The following is an 8,714-nucleotide window of genomic DNA, read 5'->3' on the forward strand; positions in this document are numbered from 1 at the left end:
TAAGGAACACCATGTAAGTTTAGGGTGCCAATCAACTATTTTGGACAAGTTTAGGGGACAACTGATGTATTAAGCCTTCGATTTTTATCTAATTGACACATGTACATGTAAAAACCATGCTTTATAAATAGTTGATACATACACCTATATAAAAGTCATGTGTATATATCTAATTGACACATATATATTTACATGCATGTATGAATTTATGAATACAAAACTACTCCACTTACTTTAATATAATTAATTAATTATTCTTAATTATTCTTTACCTTTTCTTTTTAATAAGTATTTTTTCAACTACAACTTATTGTACTAATAATTGAAAAATATTAATTTTAACCCCTTTAATTTATAACGTTTTTATAAAATTAACTCAAAACTTTTTATTTACAACTAAACCATTAAATTAAACCCAATTAATTAACACTCTCAAACGATATATTGTAATCTATGTTGACTAATAAAAGATTAAAAATTATTATATTTTTTTTAAACCTGGATGTGACAACCATTAATTGACCTAGCTTATCTTCCATTTGCCTTTATCATGACCTTCCTCTTGAAACCGCCACTTTCAACCTTTTTCCTCTTTTTTTTTTTACCTGAGTTTCACTCATCTCAAAAACACAGATATATGATTGTATGAACTTCAATTCAATTGGGTTTTGGATTAAAACTTTTTAAAAAATTAAAATTCAGATTCAAAAACATTTTAAAATATGTATAAATCCAATTAAAACTCATCAGTGGTGGTTGTATGAACTTCAATTCAATTTGGTTTTGAACTAAAACTTTTAAAAAAGATTAAAATTCAGATCCAAAAACTTCAAATCTTTTATGGGTTTTCTAAAAAACATCTTTCTTTTTCTAGACTTAAAATAAAAATTCAGATCCAAAAAACTTGAATGATTTTTTAGTAGAGTTATTGTCACGGCGACAAAAAAAAAAGACAAAGAAAAACGATCAAAGGTGGTGGAAGAAGAAAATGGATAGAGAAGTGGTGATTGTCGGAAAAGAACGATCAGAAAAATATTAGCAGCACCGTCTAGAGTTGTAATCTTGCCAGAGTTGAATCTTTAGAAGAGAGATAAAAGTTATTTGGTTTTGTTAGATAAATTATACTTATCCAACGAAAAAACTCAATTTAGATTTTTTTTTTGTTGGTGTCATGTTTCTATTTTCCATGACACACCACATCAGATTTTGAGGTGATGTGCAGGCAGTATAAGAGAAATTTCTAAGTTCTTATATATAGACCTGGGCATGGGTCAACGAGCTCGGCCGTCCGGCCCGCCCAGGCCCATGCCCATTTAACCGGGTTTGGACACATAAAAATACTGTCAGACCCAGGTTGGCCCAAGCTCGTATAAGCCCGCCAACAATTGGGCGAGCTTGAGCTTTACTAATTTTACATTGGCCCGATCCAGCCTGATATAATATATATATATATATATATATATATATAAATTATAATATATTTTTATAAATATAAATATAAATAATTATGCAAGCACTGATGAAATCTTGTGAGTTTTTATGGATAAGGGAAAAAAATGCAGTGAACCATTATTAAGAAAATTCCTTACCTACAATTTTATTTTATATACACTACAAAAAAAAAGGTCTACTACGATACTTTTTTCGCGACGTTTTTTAGGATATGTCTCTATATTTTAAAATTTAGCGACACTTTTGTATCTATGTCGGTCTTTACCGTCTCTTAAAGACACTTTTTATTATAAGTTGGTCTTTTTAAAAAACTAACTACACTTTTGAAAAAAGCATTAACACTTTTTTAAAATTAAAAACAGTTTAGAATTTGCGTCGTGAACAAGTGTCTCCGTATTTTTTTATTTGAATATTTTTTTAATTTTTATCCCCGTATTTAAAAATCAACCACGTTTTTTAATTGGTGTCCCCTTTTATAATCATTTAATGGCGCTATTTTGGAAAAAGCATCGGTATTTTTAAAAGTTAAAGACGTGTGAAATTTTATATCCCTAAAAAGTGTTAAGATAATTTTTTAATTTGAAAACACATTTTCATTTTGTCCTTATATCAAAAATTCAATTACGTTTGTCTCGTGTTTTATAATCACTTAATAACATTTTAAAAAATTGAAACTTCGTTACTTTAGATTAAAAAAACATGGACAATTTTTAAAGTTACGATAAATTAGATTTTGTATCAATACAAAGTGTTCCAATATTTTTGAAGTTGAAAATATTTTTTTTGTCCCTATAATTAAAAATTCTACCATAAGTTTTTTATCTATTTATGTGACTTTTTTATAATTCACATTTGTAATTTATTGTTGGCATTTCTAAAAATTTAATTACATATTTAAGAAATAGCATTTTTTTTTGTTAAAATTAAAAACGATTTAAATATTGCATTGACAAAAAAAATATACTAGTACTTTTTAATTTAAAAACACTTTTATTTTATCTCATCTTAAGAAATTCAACATCATTTTATTCATTTATGCCTTTTATAATCTAGTAATTTACAAGTTGTACTTTTTTTTAACTAGACACTAAAAATTATTTTTATTGTCACGTCCGTGTCTAAATTTCTAAAATTTATATTTTGATATTAGTATATATTATAATTATTAGGTGTGTGATATTAATTTGGTGCAATAGAAAAAGTTTGGAGTTAATTCGATGGTTTTATTTGTGTATTAAAAGTTTAAGGTAATTTTTAAAAGATTATATAAAGATGGAGGACCAAACGAGATTTTTGCCGAATTTGGATATATATATCCAAAGCCTTCCAGGATATTCGAGGCGTTATCTTCTTCTCTTTTCTTTTTCTATTTCCTTTTAAATTCATCAGTTTTCTCTGAACCGTTTCTCCACCGTTTTTTTGATTTACGGAGATTCGACCGTCCGAATCACTCGAAATTATAACCATAGCATCCTTATGTATAGATCTAAGTCCTAACCGAAGAGTTTTTGAATTTCGGCAGTGTTTGGAGAGAAACGTCTAAGACAGAATTTAGAGGTGAATCAATCGGGTGTATTTTCTTCAATTAGTAGCCAATGCAAGTAACTATCAACTATATTTTGAGTTTTATATATATAGATATATATATAAGCAAAGAATTTTCAGAAATTGATATTTTAGGGTTATGCAGGAATTTTGTAAAATTGAGGTTTTTCATGATTTTGTTTTTTATTGTGAAATTACGGTTCAAATGAAGCTATTGATTATGCTTCTATGTGAATTTCATATTTTACTTGATTATGTTGATTTAAGGCTTAATTTGATTGATTAACTTTGAAATTTTTATTGATTACGAATTGATATTTTGAATAACTGTGGTTATTTTTACAAAAGAGCTAACTGAAGCTAAATGATTTATGGTTATGAAATAGTTTGAAATTTGATTGTGAAAGGAAATTTGAGGACGTTATGATTTTATGATTTTATATCCATCGAGAGTTATCCGGATCAGTGTTTTTATATTTGAAGACCATGTTCAGTGAGGGACATGGCCTGTGTACACAGTCTGAAGACCTATTGGGTACGACAAAGAAGTGTCAGGTAAGACCATATGGGATATGCAATGTTAAGAGACGTCTCGACTATGTATGTGGTTATGGATTGATACTTAAGGGAGAAACTCGAGGATGGATACAATGTTTTAAGTTCATTTGGATTATGTTTTTGGTTATGATTGATTTTGATATAAGGTTTGACGTTTGATTAAATACGAGTTGGTTTGATAAAACACTTATTTGATTACAATATTTTATAAGGTTTTGAACTCAAGAATGGATACAAGATTATATATATTTTTGGTTTTTGGTTTAATCCTTTGACTATATTATGAATTTACGTTTTGCGTATATTTTATAAGGTTTTGATTAAATCCCTTTATAAATATATATATGTAGCTATGTTAAGTAAAGTTGGTTTTTATAGCTGATAGTTTCTTACTGAGATTTTTGTATCACCTTTTTAAATGTTTTAATGTTTTTAGGTGCGAAAGTACATGATAGAGAGAAGGTTACCGACCGATTAGGCGAGGTTTGGAAGTTTTATGGTTATAACTTTGGTATTGCAATTGTAATATAATGATATTTGGATAAATTGGAGACTTCTAAGTATTGATTATGATCTTTCTATTTCACACCCGATGCCGATTGAGGTCGTTTAAGGTCGGGTGTGACATTTATGGTTCAAAAAAAAATTATTTTTAAATATGATTCAATAATGTTGACTTAATTAAATAACAAGCAAACATAAAATTTGAATTTTTAAAAAAAACATAAATTTTGAAGATTTATTGTAAAATTAGTCTTCCTAAATTTTAAGTATCAATATATATGATTAAAAAAATTAAAGAAAGTATCAACATATATGACTACAAAAATAACAAGCATTAAAAAAAAAATTAATAAAGATAGTAAAATACTCTAATTAAGTGTATGATTTTAGTAGTTTTAATAAATGTCACATTCCTTACTAATGATCAACATTAAAATTTTGTGCGTACAAAAAAAATTACAGTTTTATGCTACTATATATTATTAATTGGAAAAAAAGCGGGGTCTTTCCCGAAAACAAAAATGCTTTCCCCGTAATAATTTCATTTTACAGCCCTAATATTGTCACACCCGATTCAAAACGGCATCGGGTATGAAGGGAAAACGGATAACGAACGCCTATCGGTCTGAAACACGAATATATTTTCTAATAGATAATAATTTATTCAAACCACCTAAAGTTTTATTTAATTATTTGGCTTGGACTTGATAATTCTATCAAGCTTCCTACGTATCCCGAACGTCTTTTAATCTTTAAATCGGGAATCAAAACCACGTAGTTCTACCTATTTTAGGTAGTTCTCTCAACTAATTGATACGTTGATTGACACGCTAATCATTTAATTATATATTTCACTTTCTCACTATAAAATTTTATTATTCATAATACGGTTATTGGGTCCAAACCAATATTTAATATCTCGAATTGATTTAATAATCTACTTAATATATATATATCATATACGAATATTTTATTGCTTCGACAGTATAACAGTTTAAACTTAAAAATCATGTTATCAATTCAAATCACGAAATAAATATCAATGTTTTTGACAAACGAGTCAAATGAAATAACGTTTTATCAAACTGAATCGTAATCAAACAAACGTAAAACATAAAACCAAATCCGTAGTCAGTCAAACTCGTAATTAATCAAACGTAAAACCATATATCAAAATCAACTCATAACCGATAACATCAAACCTTATATCCATTCTAGAGTTTCTCCCCTTATGTATCAATCCATAACCACACTTATCAAGAATCACATAGTCGAGACGTCTCTTTAACCTTGCCTAATCCCGTATTGGTCTTACCCCACACTTCGCTGCCAATACCCGACTAGGTCTTTACACTGTGTACACAGATCATGTTCCTCACTGAACATGGTCTTCAAATATCAAAACCACCCGTCCGGAGTACTCTAGATGGATATATATATATAAAATCATAAATCACAATATGCTCAAATCTCTTTTCACAGTCAAACTTCCAATTAATTCCATAGCCGTAAAACCTGATAAGCATATTTGACTTAGTATTTAATTATTTGTTATTATCAGATTGTCCATATCTGATTTGATTCACTTCAGTATATTTTCAAATGTAATCAGTTGTAACCATATCTCTGTACAACTATAAGTATAGGTTTTCACAATCAATATACAATCAGTTGAGCAAATCGTTTTATGGTATCAGAGCCCTAGTGGTTTCAAAACTCTGCAATTCTTTCTCTCTCTCTCTCTTTTTTTTTCACGATTTGCTCATGGCCACTGCTGCAAACACTAGTGAAGCCTCGTTCTCTTCTGTTTCAACCACAGTTCCTGGGTTTTCTTCCTCCATGAGCCATCCCTTCTCCTTAAAATTAACACCAACCAACTTTGTTCTTTGGCAAACACAACTTCTACCCATGCTAAAAGGCCATGATTTGGCCGATCATATTGATCCTGAAGCAGTTATCCCTGCCAAGAAATTAATCAAGGGAACTGATAACCTAGTGTTCAAACCGTGGGAACCGAAAGACCAACAAGTGCTTAGCACGATCATCTCATCTCTTTCGATTGGTGTATTACCACAAGTCGTCGGAGCAAAAACGGCTTGCGCAGCATACCAAAAATTGGTAAAAGCCTATTCGGCTGGTTCTCGGTCCCAAATTAGGGATCTAAAATTTCGGTTACACAACCTAAAGCGAGAGAATGACAGTATCTCAGACTATCTTCAATCTGCTAAGCTAATTAGCGATCAATTAGCAGCACTGCAACAACCAATTTCAGATGATGACCTTGTTGAAGCAGTGCTTGATGGACTCGGACCAGTTTATCGTCCTTTTGTTCGTGCCCTTGAAGCCCGATTGGCTTCTGTTTCTTATGATGATCTTGTTGGCTTGTTGCTCAGTGAAGAGCGCCAACTATCAAGGGAAAATGTTACTGTCAATTTTTCCCCTTCTGTGATTTTTGCGAGTCGCAATCTCAATCGAGGGAGAGGACGTGGCCGAGGTGGATTTTCCGGCCAATCTTCTCCCCGTCCTGCATACACACAATCAGCCCCCTTGGATGTCAGTTCCTTGACGTGTCACAATTGCAAAGGCTACGGACACATATCTCGACAATGTCCTTCACCAAAACTAAACCGCAACATTAGAAATAGCATCAGACCTTCTTCTAATTTTGCTGCCGCATCCAATCCATCTGCACATGACTGGCTTGTTGATTCGGGTGCGACTCATCACTTAACTGCAGATTTAGGGAACCTCCATGTTCACTCAGAGTATGACGGTCCAGAACAAGTTGTTGTAGGAAATGGTAAATCTATTCCCATCTCTCACATTGGAACTTCTACATTTCCTATTGCTAATACTTCATTGAAATTTACTGATGTTCTTCGTGTCCCTCAAACTGTTCACAATCTTTTGTCTGTATCGTCTCTAACAAACTCCAATCCTATTTCCATTGAATTTTTTGCTAACTATTTTGTTTTGAAGGATTTGGAGACGAAAAAGGAGATCCTTCGGGGCAAGCACAGTAATGGACTCTACAGCTTGTCTCTTCCACCTCAAGTTCCTCACAAAGCTCAAGCATTTCATGTTTCTTTACCTTTATGGCATGCTAGACTAGGGCATGCAAATTTTTCGATTGTTAAACGCACTTTATCATTGAATAATCTTTCATTCAATAATAATAATAAAATCTCAACTTTGTGTGAATCTTGTTGTTTGAGTAAATCTCATCGTTTACCGTTTCCACAATCAAACTTTGTTGCTAATGGTCCATTAGATTTGGTATGTTCTGATGTTTGGGGCACTGCCCCTGTTGCTTCTCTTGATAAATGTCGCTATTATGTATTGTTCTATGATCATTATAGCAAATTTTCCTGGTTATACTTTGTCCGTTTCAAATCTGAAATTTACAGTGTCTTTGTTAAATTCAGAACTTTGGTTGAGAAATTCTTTAATCGTCCCATTAAAGCCTTTCAAAGTGATTGGGGGGGGGTGAATATCAGGATCTGATAGAATATTTAAGTTCCAATGGTATTGTCCAACGCGTCTCTTGTCCACATACACCTGAGCAAAACGGGTGTGCTGAGCGGAAACATAGACATGTAGTGGAAACAGGGTTATCTCTTTTACAACATTCTAAATTACCACAAAAATTTTGGACCTACGCTTTTGAATGTGCTATTTATGTTATAAATAGATTACCTGTTCCTACATTAAACTATTGTACTCCGTTTCAAAAATTATTTGATACTAGTCCTGATTATAACATGCTCCGTGCCTTCGGGTGTTTATGTTATCATTGGCTTCGTCCGTATAGTCCTACAAAATTGCATCCTCGGTCACGCAAATGTATTTTCTTGGGCTATAGCAAAATTCACAAGGGTTACCGATGTTATGACTTGTTAAATAACAAAATGTTTATCTCACGCCACGTACTTTTTGATGAACAGGTGTTTCCCTATCCAGAGTTAAATCATGAGTTGCAATCCTCCATAACAAGTCAGTCACACACAAATCCGCTATCTGTCACATTTCCTGCTGTTCGTGAGCCATTTACTGCAATTCCTCCTAGAGCACATTCTACCATCCCCTTACCTGCACCTACATCACAACATCTACCCCAACCAAATGTCCCTGTCAACACTACAATCACAACCTCCATGCCTACTTTACAACCTCATCAATCAGCCCCCACATCACATATAACTCAGCCCTAACCTTTAACTACGCAACCAGTCCCACCAGTCCCACCAGCCCCTAAACACTCCAAATCTGTCCCTCCTCCGAGCAGAACAATTGTGACACGGTCAAAAACTGGCAATTCACGACCAAAGGCCTATGTAGCTGTATCTGCACCGCTAGATACACCAACATGCTACACCAAAGCAATGATTGATCCAAAATGGCGAGAGGCAATGCGCTAAGAGTACAATGCACTGATCGACAATGGTACATGGGAATTGGTACCGTCTCACTTTGCAAAAAACACAGTTGGTAGCAGATGGGTGTTTCGCGTCAAATTAAATCCAAACGACACGGTTGATCGTTATAAGGCGCGTCTTGTAGCAAAGGGATATCATCAAAGACCAGGAATTGATTTTGAACAAACATTCAGTCCTGTAGTTAAACCTACAACAATTCGACTTGTGCTGAGCATGGCT

The sequence above is a fragment of the Euphorbia lathyris genome, chromosome 10 (assembly GCF_963576675.1).
Source record: "Euphorbia lathyris chromosome 10, ddEupLath1.1, whole genome shotgun sequence".
Taxonomy (NCBI): Eukaryota; Viridiplantae; Streptophyta; class Magnoliopsida; order Malpighiales; family Euphorbiaceae; genus Euphorbia; species Euphorbia lathyris.